At 45.3% G+C, this 14,544-nt stretch overlaps 1 protein-coding gene across 5 annotated transcripts in view; it reads right to left on the bottom strand.

The window, feature by feature from the left end:
* Positions 1 to 13,830, bottom strand: part of CSGALNACT2 (chondroitin sulfate N-acetylgalactosaminyltransferase 2) — a 51,452-nt gene extending 37,622 nt beyond the window's left edge. For 2 of the 5 annotated variants that reach the window (XM_037904525.2, XM_037904527.2), the window contains exon 1: positions 13,668 to 13,830. The gene's annotated coding sequence lies outside the window, so the exon portion shown is untranslated. Of the gene's footprint in view, positions 1 to 1,019; positions 1,120 to 13,667 lie in introns of all 5 variants that reach the window. The other 3 variants (XM_043551346.1, XM_043551344.1, XM_043551345.1) reach the window with 3 other exon arrangements.
* Positions 13,831 to 14,544: the final 714 nt, after the last annotated feature.

Genomic DNA, 14,544 nt, shown 5'->3' with positions numbered 1-14,544 from the left:
TAAGAGAAGGAAAAACGTAACTGAAGAGTTATATTACAATCTCTTTACTGCTGCATTTCCCTGGAGCAGTGGTGCGCAGAACATCTATTCTTACGCTTGCATATCACAATGTAAACACAATGGGCAGCAAGGGATGAGCAAATTTTTCAAATATTCCTGGAATGTTGCTCAGCAGCTGAGAGATTAATCACCCTCCATAATCATCTCAAACCAATATGGTTAAACCTAACACTGAGCTTGTTATATATTCAATGCATCCAAAAAAAAATAAAAAAAATAAAAAGGTCAATGCAGTATCATGGTTGATAATTTAAGATACTGTAAATCAAGCAAAGTTATATTGTAGTTCTCCCAGAAACTATCATTTATCCACAGGGCATGCATGTGACATTGAGTATATGTTGTAAGAGGTATGCACCAATACACATATACAATGTGGCAGATTTACAGCTGCTCTGGGAAGCATAACTAAATCTCCTGACTTGTAGCATTATAGTTGAAATGTTAACCAGACATTAACAGATTTTATGCACTGAATTTTCATGTTTGTTTTTTTAAAAAAGGTGAGCTGTACTTATTGCTTTTCTCTTCCTGCATCATAAAGGCACTATATTAAATATAGCCAGGAAAAAGTAAAACACGTGCTCCAGGTATGTTACTACACTGAAGATCAAAGTATTAAAGAAGAAAAAACAATACATGAGACAGCAAATATTCTAAGATCATATGCAAACAAACACATTTCTATTATTCTCCTTACTATCCGACTAGTTTAAAAAAAAACAAATTATGTGCCCCAAAATTTACTGTGATCGAAATCCACCTCTTTTCTCTCCTAAAATATCCACATACATATTACAAAGTAGATTTTTCTCTCCTTTCTTTCCACTGTTTCTTTTTCCCTATTCTTGCGGTGGAAAAGCTAATTTGCAGTCATGAGTTCCCCATTTGATTCAGGAAGTGGTGAAATTTGTGATCATTCTATTCTCTTTTATATATGAAGGAGAAAGACTGAATACCAGTATAGCTAAAACACATCTTGCAGGACGGCGAGAAATGACCACAGCAGCAGCAGCAAGGCTTCTAGAAATGCGGTATGGCATGTAAAAGGTAGTGCGCCTGTGCAAAAAAAAAAAAAAACAAAACAAAACACACACAGATCAGGCACATCTCACCCATTTCCTGCCACAAAAGTAACTCAATGCACAAGATAAAGGAAAAGATTGTTATTAATATGTAGTTGAATGTTTAGATCTGAAGAAGCTGGCACTCTTAAGACAGATAAAGTGCCTATTTTGTAAGGACTAAATGACAGTTTTCAATTGACAAAAGGTCTTTTCACTATGCTTCTATAGTAGTAGTAGTAGAAGTAACACTTGAAGCACCTCACGTCTTCCTAGCACGATACAAATAACAATCCTGCATTTGCCAAATTTCAGCAAACTAAGCCCCACTTTAGCAAAGTGAAACCAATCATCCATCCCTCCCATAACCTCCCCCTTCCCCCTCCCACACACACGCTGAATCCCATCCTCTTCCCTCCAGTGTTGGTAAAGGCCTACTTGAAATAAGCAGTTACTCAGAGTAGAATGTGTATGTAGATCTTCTTAGTACGATACTTCCTCGGGGCTTGTCGACATAAGAAAGGTACACCTATGTAAGTTAAGATGTGAATTTAAACCACTGTTATTCTTGTGTAACTCCCAACACAGACACACCTCAGGCAAGTCTACACTACAGAATTAAGTTGACCTAAGTTACATTGAAGTACAGCCACGGCAGTCATTAAATCGCTTTTGCATGTCCATACTACATTCCTTGTGTCGGTGGCATGTGTTCTCACCAGAAACATTTGCACCAATTTAACTGTCAGTATGGGGCATTTGGGGATGGTTTCTGAAAGGCAGCAACAGTCTATGTAAGCAATGCAGTTTCTACACTGACACTGCATCGACCTAAGTGCTTGTGGAGTTAAGTTATTAAAGTTAAGTCAGTGTAGTGGGCAAGTTACATCGGTGGAAGCCACATTTTAGTGTAGACACTTACAGAGTTAAGTCAATATAAGGCAGCTTATTTAATGCTATTTGCCTAAATCGATATGTAGACCAGGCCTTATTCTGGCACAAGAATGTCTTTTTCCAGTTTATCTTATGTTGCTTTGGAAATGGTTTAACCTAAGCCTTAAAAAGCCACTCTCATTCTGGAACAATTTCCATTAATAATTATACCCGTATGACTGCAGCAGTTTAACTATACCAACATAGCTACACTGAGGTAACTAGCAAAACTTTCCTATGTAGACAAGACCTGAAGTGCTTTAAAAGCAGTAAAATAGTTAACAATTTGACATTTAAAGTACCATCATTGTTAGAGTTAGCACCCATTGAAGTAAATGGAGCAGCTCACATCTCAGAGCTATTGTTACAGGCTCCCTGCAAACTCAAATATCACTACTGATTACACTGTCATTTTATATATTTTAATATGAAAGTTGAGACTGTGCTGAACAATTAAGAGGCCCACTAAAGTAACTGACTACCGTAACAGGCTCTGAAATAGGTAAGCATTTTCCCCATTTTACTGGTGGGAAAATGAAGATTCATATTCAAAAAGCAAAACAGCTAGGATTAGAGCTAACAAGTTTGACTCCTAGTTCTTTGGAGTCATCCCTCTGCAGTATCTACCTATTGTATAGGCCAGACAGACAAGTACCCAAGACATATTATAGCTTTACATAGTAGAGCACTGAAAAGATAAAGTTATACTGCCTAAGACTTTATTTTAATCCTTCTGGGATGAAGTCTGAAATTTTATTAATTTGAGGCATTCAAGCCACCTCTTTAACTAAGTCATAAAAGTAACAGTTTAAGCATTTCCATTAAATAAATCAATTCATATTATGAAATAATTTTAGTATTCTAAATACAGTTTTGAAATGGGCTCTCTGTTGACAATTAAACTACTAAAAAGCATCACAGCAATATCCTCTTTGGGGCTGTGATTTAATATCAAAATTTTTGTCTTTCACCACTTAATGTATTAAAATAGTTGTTTCACAGTAAGTGTGAGGAAGACTAAAACAGCTATGTTCTCCATTTCCAATAATTTCTACACATTTAGTCCACTTGGTAATTTGGCTTGAAGGCTATGAAGAGCCTCAGCCAGTTTGAAAATGCAGTGGGTATTTAATATGCAAATTCTAAGAAACAAACTATTTTTTACACAATAAGATTATAAATCAAATAGCCAGGATCAATTCACATATCCTGCCTCCCACAGATTATTCTCTTGAACAATATTCAATTCATTAGTCATTCCTCAGTCCACACCTTCGAATGTAGAGCTCTTCCCTCCCATCTTCTCCATTATCTTGAAAGTATCTAGCAAACAGCAACTACAGGAAGCTCATTTTACCCTTCTCCTAACTAGCATAAGTTACTTGTGTCAATTCTGGTGTCAAATATACCTGAAAGCAGGATGCCAACAATTATTTTAACACTGATAAAATGCATCTCAGAACTACTGTAAGAGCAGCATTTATCACAGCTAAAAAACCCTTCCATGTGAAGAACTGCAATACCATTCTCAGATACTGTAATGGAGCATAAAGTGACCCTGTTAAAGACTAACAACATTACACTGAAGCTAAGGCTATGTCTACACTGCACTTTTAAACCGACAAAAGTTTTACAAAAAGCTCCAGTGGTGAACAGTGCTTTGTCAGAGGGAGAGTGTCCCACCATCCCTTTTTGGGGGTTGCTTTATGTTGTCAACAGGAGAGCTCTCTCCTGCCAGCAAAGAGCGGCAACACTACGTACCTTACAGCAGCATGGGTGTAGCAGCACAACTGTGCCACTGTAAGGTACACAGTGTAGGCATGGAAACAAGAGATCTGAGTCTCTAAGAATGCATGTCTTTGCACTGATCAGCTGAATGCTGAACAATAGTTCCCCCCCGCCCCCATGCAGAAGCTGAAATGTTAAAAAAACCTCTCTAATCAATGGAAACTGCAGATGCTCAACACCTTTTAAAGTTAGGCCACAGTCATCTACATATTATTTGACCACCACCAAAGTCAGTAGTCCTCAGCCTTATTCCATCTAACCTAGGTCCCCCTCTCACTTAGCAATAGGGAAAAGGCAGGGTGGTCATGACTCCCTGATACACTTAACAAACATGTTGCAGGTACTGTTAAGTTTCTTTTTTACTTAATAGGCAAGAGTGGCAAATCACTTAAATTATGTTGTTTTAATACCTTTAAGCTTTTGTTGTTTTTCTTTCTGTACCAAGGGAGGGAAAATTCTTATTAAACAATTCTCATGCGTTACTTTTTTGCCTTTCCTCACAATGAGTGTGTCGAGCCAGGTTAGACTATGACCAAAGCACAGGAACTTGCATCAGCTAACAAAGTGGCAAAATACTTAGCAGGGCTTGGAAAAAGTGGAGTAATGACTGGATTAAGTCTAATATTTCACAGCTCACACAAAAATGAGAAGGGGGAGGATGCTTCCACAGAGAGGTCCAGACGAAAAGCCATGGTGAAAAAACTCAATCCCCAGTAACGGAAAGACAGGGGAGAAAGATGCTAGGATTCCTATCAGGGAGCTACTTTTGGACCATGCTTGGGGAATCATCTTTCCTATCAGCCTCTGACTAGTATGTGCTCATCAGTTTAAATCCCTGTCATGTTCTCCCTCAGGCTCCTGGAAGTGAACAGGAATGCTCTCCCATCTTCCCAATCCAGCCATCCACTCCAGAGGCTCCTAGCTGCTTTGAGGGGTGGGCTCTCTGCTACTTTTGAATCCCTTCTCACCTTTAAATCCAGCTCCTTCCTCTGCTTTCAAAGAGCACAAGCAGCAAAAATTGATGCCAGCCAGTTTTATTACTGTCCACAGGATTCTGAGTAGCGTTAGTGAAACTGACAAGCATCATATTAATCTAGGAAAAAACTTTAAGCAGAAGCACTCCAGAACCATTTGTCTGAAGGCAACAGTGCATCTGAAGGTTCTCTTTTAAAAATAGCTGGAGCTCTGGATGGCTTAACTCTCCCTAGGAAGATTTACTAGTCAACACAAAGAGCAGGAGAGTAGATTTTTGAAGACCTGACACTTTGCTCTATCTGAGCACCTTGCACTTCAGAGTACTCTGCAAACATGAACTAATACAGCTCCCTCTGTCGCGTGAAGCACATAGTTCTGAGAAAGTCTCACTTCCTTCCTGAGCACTGCAGCTCAGAATACTGTACAGTTTTTTTTTGAAACCTGCAGCCCTCCATTATACAAATCTGGCCCAAAAGAATCAAAATGTACTTCCAGAGCAGATAAGCAGGTAATATGTTGACACTTGAACAGAGTGGATCTGAAAGAGAAGAACAGCCATTTGCTATGCAGGGAAGACTCTCAGATTGGCCAGTTAGTTACATTGTTACCAACTGATAACACTGATCTTGTCATATCCTGTGTGCATACCCAGGATTAATGCCTACGCAGAATCAAATAATACAAACAATGGAACTATCTGTTGCACTTGGCACAAAAACTCAGTCATCAGTTGAATAGTTTTGCATGATACTCATTGAAATTAAAGAGCAGATGACCCTAAGAGGCTAGGTACAAGGCAGAATCCAAAACCACCAATCCAAAAATGGGTTTCAGTGCATAAGAACGGCCTCACTGGCCCAATATCCTGTTTTCCAATAGTGGCCAATGCCAGGTACCCCAGAGGAATAAATTGTTTGTGTTTTGGAGCTAGGATATCAATGGAATAATAATCTGGCTACATTTTTAAATGTGTCAGGAATTTTTAGAAATAAAAGTTAAATTTATACAAACATTTAAAATTAGTTGCCAAAATTGTGTGGGTGCACTGCGAATTCTAACCATTTTCTCATCCCCTTCCTAACTTCGTTTCCGTTCCTGCATACCTTTCAGAATCAATTACTTAAATTTGCATATTTCTCCCCCATTGTGCTTTTGCTGTTTCATTATTGTCCTCGTACATTGTGTGCCTGTTCTGAACCTCTCAAACATAATAAAAATAAAGCTATTTTCTTTAGTAGTAAATTGCAAGCAGCACAATTCAAATAAAAAGAAAAGGAGTACTTGTGGCACCTTAGAGACTAACAAATTTATTTGAGCATAAGCTTTCGTGAGCTACAGCTCACTTCATTGGATGCACAAATTTAAATAGTAACTTAATTGACAACTCGCCCCACTTTTTGGCACAATCTGATCAGTTAGTTTGGAAACCTCTGCTCTACGGCCCAAGCAGAACAAGGCCGCTGTGTGACGCTGCCGATTCTAATCCCATAGGGCACAGTTCCAGGTAGGACATAAAAACATGGAAGCAGAGCTGCCACCAGTTTCATAAGAGAAATTGGCTTCTCTACCTGTAACCCAGAAGCTACCATTCCTGAGAACAGGGTACTATTTAATATGAACAACAGAAAGAAGCTGCTATCAAAGGGAGCTGCCTCCTTTGCATTGGAGCAATCTGTCAGGGGATCCATAGCCAAGATCACTGGAAACAGAGGGAGCACTGCGGACCTTGAAATAGGTGGATAAGCAGATACAGGAGCTAGGATCATGGAACTCATTGCAGGGAGGACAATGAGAGAGATTGCTGAAGAGGCAATCGACCTCATGGTGGGCTTGGGCTTGCTTATGTGCGGTGGGAGTAATCAATTTTAATCAGGAAGTGACTGGAAAGCAGAAAGGGGCAGAATGCATTTAAATTTATTTTGATGGGCGTTGAAGTTGATTGTGGGTGGCAAAAAAACATTTCCTTACCACTGAGAGGTGGTCCCCTATTCAGAAAATTTTTGGGAAGTTTAAATTATTTGTTAAATTTGCTCAGCCACCTTCTACAGGGTTTTTGTTTGTTTTATTTTGTTTTGTTAAGCTCAATGGTTTGCTGATTTACATGGTCATATAATTTTACCACTGTGCTAGCAGCAATTTTTAAAACTACTGCTTCCACTCAGTCTGAGAAAATGAGATTTCTTTTTGTCTCATCACCACGTAGGACTGAATTTATTCCAACACCATTCAAAAAGGATCAAAGTTAATTACAAAAAATCAAAAATACTTTAATGCTGGTGAAAGACACTTCATTGCATACTAAATTGAAATAATCTTATTAGAGATACGGTACAGCAAGGCAATAACAGTGCAAATGTCCCATGCACTCTTTGATATGCCTCAATCTTTACTTGACAAGACCTAAGGAAGGTGGCAGTGAAGAAGACAGTTCACTCCATTCTTAGTCTTGCTGAGATTCACAAGACGACACCTAATAAGCGTCAGCAGTAGCAACAGCTGTATGAACCTGTTTTGACCAAGTTCTGAATTGCATCCATCAATTTATTACCAGTTCATGACCGGTAACACCTTTCAGCACAGGTGCTGGATCTAGGGGTGCCCTGTGGCTTGACGTGGTTTCTGTTATATACAGGGTTTACAGTTTGGTTCAATGGCTCTCGGCACTCCCACTATAAAAATTGTTCCAGCATCCCTGTCTTTCAGATCCAACCAACTCAGGTCAGATACAAAAGGCAACTGAGGGGTGAAAATTCACCGTTGTGAAGACATCTTTTAAGCTACCTGGTTCACCAATGATTGCATGTCTATTCATATACAACATAACATTTGAAGTCTCTCAGTATACATTTTTAAAACAAATGCAATAGAAAGCAGTACCCAAACTTCTCAGCATGGAGCCAAACATTTTCTTTGATTGTGGCCCCTGGACTCTTTTAATGTCCTGTTCTGCTCCCTTTGCACCAGAAGCCACAAGTAAGCTTCCTGCAACATGCAGGGCACTAACATGCTGCGTGCTAGCTATCTCCCGAAACCACCTTCCTTCCCCCACAAACCCACTTGCCCTTAAAAGTAGGCCAGCGGGAATTCAGAACTAGTAGAGAATGATGTTTTTATTGCCAATCATCTTTCAGTAGCTATTCTAATTATAAAATAGCTATAGTTAGCTGAATTGATTACCAGTTTCTTTGGCAAGTTTTCTTGTGGCTGCAATACATGACTGTGAATCAGGAGTAACATTCTAGTCTTGCTCTACTACACACTTGCTATGTAACCCTGGGCAAGTCACCTGACTTCAGTGCTTTAGTTTCTCCATCTGCAGAGTAGGGATAACATTTCCCAGCACCACAGACCTTAGAAGCTTGATGTAATCAAGTCTGTAAAGCACTCAGATCCTAGGATAAAAGGTATTATACAAGTGAAACATTCTCTTCCTACATCTACATGGAATATTTTTTTTTTTTTATCAGTATCCAAAAGAGTTAGCTGTCTCTTGCCCGGGACCCTGGGCCAGCTTCATCTAGAGCGGCTTCATTTTCACAGCACTAGGAGCAGCAGCAGCAAGGTTCTCAATCACACCTTCTCAAAGTTCAGCTGCTCAGAGCAGCTCCATTGCGGGGTTGGGGAAAGACACGCTAAGTGGAAACAGAAAGTAAGTCAGAACTCCAGTCCCACTCAGATCCTCATCTAGTATCTGACAGCTCCAAGGCAGAGAGCAGTTCAGATCTTCTTCTTACTCTACTACTTCAAAGTTCCAGACACAGCATAGGGATTCTCCCCTCTAAGAGCAAAGAGAGTTCCAAGGGCAAGTGTAATGCTATGCAACTCCCACTATCATGCAGCAAACTTAGTGACCTGAAATATTCTCTCTTCACAAGGTATTGAAGCAAGGTCAGGAGAGGGGCATTCTCTCAAGCTACAAATCATAAAAGTTAAGCAGTTTGTGTTGCCTTACTGGTTTGAGCTGCTTGTTGGGGGGGGGGGGGGGGGGGGGGGGCAGGGGTGAAGCCTGGGATGCACAGAGTTATTATCTACCCTAGAGAAAAAACATCACTGAAATCTGCCTGGGTTTCACTTAGAAATAGACAAGTTGTACAATTTCCATTTATGGATTATATTCCATACACCAAACACCGAAGACTACTATGTTCCTAACTCAGTTCTCCAGTTATTGATAGCCTAGCACAACAGTAATGGACTGACTCCCAAGATAAGTCAGGAAAGTCTTGCCCAACTGTCCACCAATAGGCTGATATAAGTGATTTGGGGCCTCAAGTGAGGCCAAGGGATAAGTACCCTGTTGACAAGCCCAACCCATGTCCCTTGACATCTGTTGGGATTCCGACCAGGTTACTGTCTTTGGACAATGCTTGGGGACTCCATTTTTCATATTACCTTCTGGCTATAAATGTCTGACAAATAAGTCTTCTCCCGCCCTCTGGGCTGCTGGAAAGGAGTAGAAGCTAGTAGCTAACGCTGCTGGTTGAGGTGGGGAAGCTACTCTACCTGATTCCCAGCCTCCTGCATTTAAAGTGGGTCTCCTCTACTCCTTTTGTTTTTGGGATACTCCTCCCATAACCACCCCAGGGCCTCACTGCAGTTTTTCATGGCATTCTCAGTCAGCATCAGATTGAAATTTACCTTTTTTTTTATTTTATTTTATTATGCCCACTTCAAACTACAGGGCGGCAACAAGGAACTTAACCAGAGTCTTAATTTCACACTGCTGCTGGGTAAATCTATGAACAGATCTTTCCACAGCCTGAAAGAAAGGTATACATTAATTTGACACTGGAGTAAACATTATTTTAGGAAGGTAGTTTCTAGAAATTATTCTTTGAAAATAGAGATGCCAATCAACTTCACTGCACTAAAGTGCTTTTAACAACAGCTTTATCTTCCAATTTTACACTCAAAACCCTTTTTTTGTGTGCTGCAGAACTGATCTGGACACATCATACATCAATTGAAAGCACATGATGAACAGACAGGAATAGGATTGGCTTTTTTTAAGTCAATTAGTGACAGACTGGCAGGTAGGTTGCTCACTAAAAAAACCCATTTACCTGGCACAATTCATACATCAGTTCACTTAGCAAAACCATAGCTGGCAAAAAAAGACTGATTACTGCAGATTCCCTCATTTCTTTCCATCCCATTCCCCTCTTTTGAGGGGAAAACAGATACAGTTTTTATTTTCTTGCAATTCCTATGAGCTAAGAGTAAACCTGATTTGTGCCTAGAAGACTGTATGGAATTAAAATGCAAAACACACCAACAGCACTGAAATGGAGAAATGTAATTGCAAATAAATACTTTGCACAGTTTATTGATTATGCAGTCAAGATAAACTGAGACTGCTGAGAGCTCTCTGCAGAGATATCTAATCACACATGACTATAGTCTCCTATTTCAAAGTGTTCAGTGGTAGAACAGAACCAAGCTACCAAAAGGGTACTCTAACATACAACAAACAGTTAACTGGGAAGAGGTCTGTGACAAGGAAGAGAAGTGATTTTTTTTCCCAGAAATAAAAATTAAATTACACATGCAAGACATCCACGTGTGAAGGATAAGATGGCTTCTCAAGACCTTGTCTAAATTACAGATAGAAAGAATCCTCTGACTTGGTTCTAACACGGTTATCCTCTGGTTACAACATGGTTTAAACTGTAATGGGAACAGGACACAGATATATTATCCAAATCTTGGGGTTTGTTATGGGTGCACTCTCTCCCCCAAGCTACCGATTTTAGTCGTGCTTAAGCCAGATCCTCTGACTTGGCTACAATTGTCCCAAAATGGGGTCTCAAGACATACAGTGGAACATCATGCCATAGTGAACTCAAATATAGTTGAGCTCAAGTCACAAGCAAGCTGAAACAGTTCTGAATTGGTTCAATGCCATGCCAACTACAATTCTGGTTACAGTGAGGCTGCTCTTGCGGGAGGGAGAGGTGAAACCCACGCTATAACAAGTTTCTTAGCTCCATACAGTCTTCTCTAATTTGGCATTAAAAACTACCAGTGCAATCTCTTCCATTTAATATTCACTCCTCCCTCTCCACATCTGACACAAAATCCCTTGCATCACAGAAACTGGTGACTGTATTTCTGCCACCTTCCACTCCTAAACATTTAGCAAACAGAAGCACCTTGAAAGTTAAAGAAAAAGAGAGACTCCTATCTAATCAAGCCCGATTTCATTGCTGAAACAACAGTATATGAACCATCACACAAACATTGTCAGCGTAGACTACTGCTGTGTAATCCAGAGGGAGTAGACATTCAGAACGCAGACACACACGACAGGGACAGAGCTGCAGTACCAAGTCTTGCTCTTTTGGAAGCTGATTCCTTCATTTGTGACTAATTTTAAGACAGTATCCTAAGGTACCTCATTCTCATGATGAAAGCTTTTCTAACCTGTCGGTAGTGAGGCATTTATCTCAGTCTTCTTTTTTTCCCCCTTCCCCTCCACCTCCTCAGATCTTTCATTCAAGTCTATATCAGGATGACCCAGAAGAGCTAAGATCATGCCAGGTTTTCATAAGGAAACAAAACACAGCTCACCTAGAGGAAGACACTGCAGAAACCCCAGCTGTTGTAGAGGAGAATGGAAGTGGTGGGAGGGAGAGACAGATGCACAAAAGGGACTAGGGGCTGGAGTATAAACAGAGAATGAAAGTGACAGGCAGATTGCAATGGTGGAAGAAAAGAGAAATATAAAGGGCTCATGGGGAACTGGGATAAGGGGCAATAAAATGTACTAAGAGAAATGTGGGTCGGAGTATGCGCTAAGAGTACCAACTGTATTGGGGAAAGGAGAGGAATTAGATCCTCAAGTTGATTTAGAAGAGGGAATTGGGAGAGCAGAAAATAGAAGTCTTAAAAGGATCAGGGAAAGGGGAGCAGGGAGAAAGGAGGTTAGAGAGAAATAAAAAGTGCCAAGATTTTGAGAATTGGCAAAGAAATAAAAGATGTGGGGGGAGGGTAAATAAATGGAAGAAGAGAAGACTGGAGAATAAGGGAAGAGGAATAGAAAAGGGAGGAGATTCCGGGGGGGGGGGGGGGGGGGGGGGGAGAAAGGTAAGGAGGGAGATAATGGTGCAGGCACAAGAAGTGGGAATAAAACAGCAGAAATGCTAGGAGAATCGGGGGCGCGGGGGAGAGAAGAGGAGAAGAGCTAACTGCCTTGGGCAATGAGCGGAAGAGGAGGGGTAGCTGCACAAGAGGGGCCATGAGGGGCTGGGGGTAGCTGCGATGTGGGACTATGGTGGGAAGGGGATCGGGGCCGCTGTGCCAGGGGGCTGTGGGGTGAAGGTGGCTGCACACGGGGGCTATAGAGGGTTGGGGGTAGCTGAGCCAGCGGGGGGGGGGGTTTTGGGGGAGGGGGGGCTGTACAAGGGGGCTAAGGGAGGCTGGGGGTACCTGCGCCGGGAAGGGAGCTATGGGGCGAATGTGGGGAGGTGGCTGCATGAGGGGGGCTACAGAGGGTTCGGGGTAGCAGCACGGGGGGCTATGGGGGGAGAAGACGTAGCCGCACAAGGGGGCTATGCGGGGCTGGGGGTAGCTGCGCCGGGGGGCTATGGGGGACGCTGGTGCACAAGGGAGCTATGGGGAGGGCTGAGGGGTGCGCCGGGGGGGCTCTTGGGGGGGGTAGCTGCACCGGGGGGCTCTTGGGGGGGGGATGCACAAGGGGGCTATGGGGGGCTGGAGGTATCTGTGCCGGGGGAGCTATAGGGGGAGGGGGGTGCACAAGGGGGCTATGAGGGGCTGGGGTAGCTGGCCGGGGGGCTATAGCAGGAGGGGGGGTGCACAAGAGGGCTATGAGAGGCTGGGGGTAGCTGCGCCGGGGGGGGCTATAGAGGGGGTGCCAAGCAGACTATGGGGGGCCGGGGGTAGCTGTGCCGGGGGTCTATGGGGGGGTGCACAAGGGCGATATGGGGGGCTGGGGGTAGCTGCGCCAGGGCGGCTATGGGAGAGGGGGGTGCACAAGGGGGCTATGGGTAGCTGTGCCAGGGGTCTATGGGGGGGTGCACAAAGGGGCTACAGGGGGCTGGGGGTAGCTGTGCCAGGGGTCTATGGGGGGTGCACAAGGGCGATATGGGGGGCTGGGGGTAGCTGTGCCGGGGGGCTATTGGGGGGAGGGGGTGCAAAAGGGGGCTATGGGGGGCTGGGGGTAGCTGCGCCGGGGGGCTATGGGGGAGGGGGGTGCACAAGGGGGCTATGGGGGGCTGGGGGTAGCTGCGCCGGGGGGCTATGGGGGGTGCACAAGGGGGCTATGGGGGGCTGGAGGTAGCTGCGCCGGGGGGGGCTATGGGGGGAGGTGGTGCACAAGGGGGCTATGGGGGGCTGGGGGTAGCTGCGCCGGGGGGCTATGGGGGGAAGGGGGTGCACAAGGGGGCTGGGGGGGGCTATGGGGGGAGGGGGTGCACAAGGGGGCTGGGGGGGGCTGGGGGTAGCTGCGCCGGGGGGCTATGGGGGGAGGTGGTGCACAAGGGGGCTATGGGGGGCTGGGGGTAGCTGCGCCGGGGGGCTATGGGGGGAGGGGGGTGCACAAGGGGGCTAGGGGGGTTATGGGGGGAGGGGGGTGCACAAGGGGGCTAGGGGTAGCTGCGCCGGGGGGTTATGGGGGGAGGGGGGTGCAGAAGGGGGCTAGGGCGGTTATGGGGGGAGGGGGGTGCACAAGGGGGCTATGGGGGGCTGGGGGTAGCGGCGCCGCGGGGACGGGGCGGGTGAAGCAGCCGCCCAGGAGCAGGGCCGCGAAGCAGCGGCTCGCGAGGGACGCGCCCGGCAGGAGGCCAGCGCCAGGCCGGGGGGGCGGAGGGGGGGCTGCGCGTAACTCACCAGCCTGTCCCGCCGCCTCCCGGCTCGGCGCAGCGGCCCCACTTCCCGCGAGCCAGGACCCGGCCAGAGGCGGCGGCTCAGCCGCAGCCCCTTAAAGCGGCAGGCCGCGGCCCCGGGAGACGGGGCGGGGACGAGTGGCCCGCTCCTCCCCTCGGCCCGCCACCGAGTGAGACGGGCGGGGCTTCGTCCCTCCCTGAGCCTGGCCACAGCGGGATCGGGGCCTCCCCCTGCCCCGGAGGCCATTCGGGGCCCGCCCCAGCGTTGGGGGGTAGTTTAAGGGGTTCCTCTGCCCCCTCCCCCACACTTGGCTTTCGAACCCCTACGCCCTCCCCCCACCCAACCCAAACACCAGCCCTTCGGACCGGCCCCCTGCACTACCCGGCACCCCACACATGGGGGGGGTCACTTGTGGTTCTGCCCCATGCGCACCCCTCAGCTAGACATGCCGGTGGTACTCAGGGGGTCCCCCACCCCCACATGCGTGTGGCAGTCAGCTGATCCCATTGCACACACAGACCCCCAAAGCACGCACACAAGGATCAGGGGTCCCACGGCAAACCCTTTTACACGTAGCAGGCAGAGGTCCTGTTGCCACACCTATAGGGCACTTGCGGGGTAATCACAAGGTCCCCCTCCCCCCTAAAATAACTTTTATTTCTTTGGGGCTATTACAACAGCAGGGCACCCACAGCAAGATAACCTTCAGCCTCAGAAACTTGAGGATATTGCACCATAGAGAAATCCAGTGCATTGCAATGTGTGGGGTCTTGGTTGCACCGTTGGACAAACTGAAGAAAGAGAGTGACAGTTCATATTGCAACAGGTTGCTCTCCTGACCTGCACAGATCTTCACTGGGCTTCTGCATGGCCACAGAGA

Source organism: Chelonia mydas, chromosome 7, assembly GCF_015237465.2.
Source record: "Chelonia mydas isolate rCheMyd1 chromosome 7, rCheMyd1.pri.v2, whole genome shotgun sequence".
NCBI lineage: Eukaryota > Metazoa > Chordata > Testudines > Cheloniidae > Chelonia > Chelonia mydas.
Note: the sequence above shows the minus strand (reverse complement) of the source record. Positions and strands in the feature narration are given on the sequence as shown.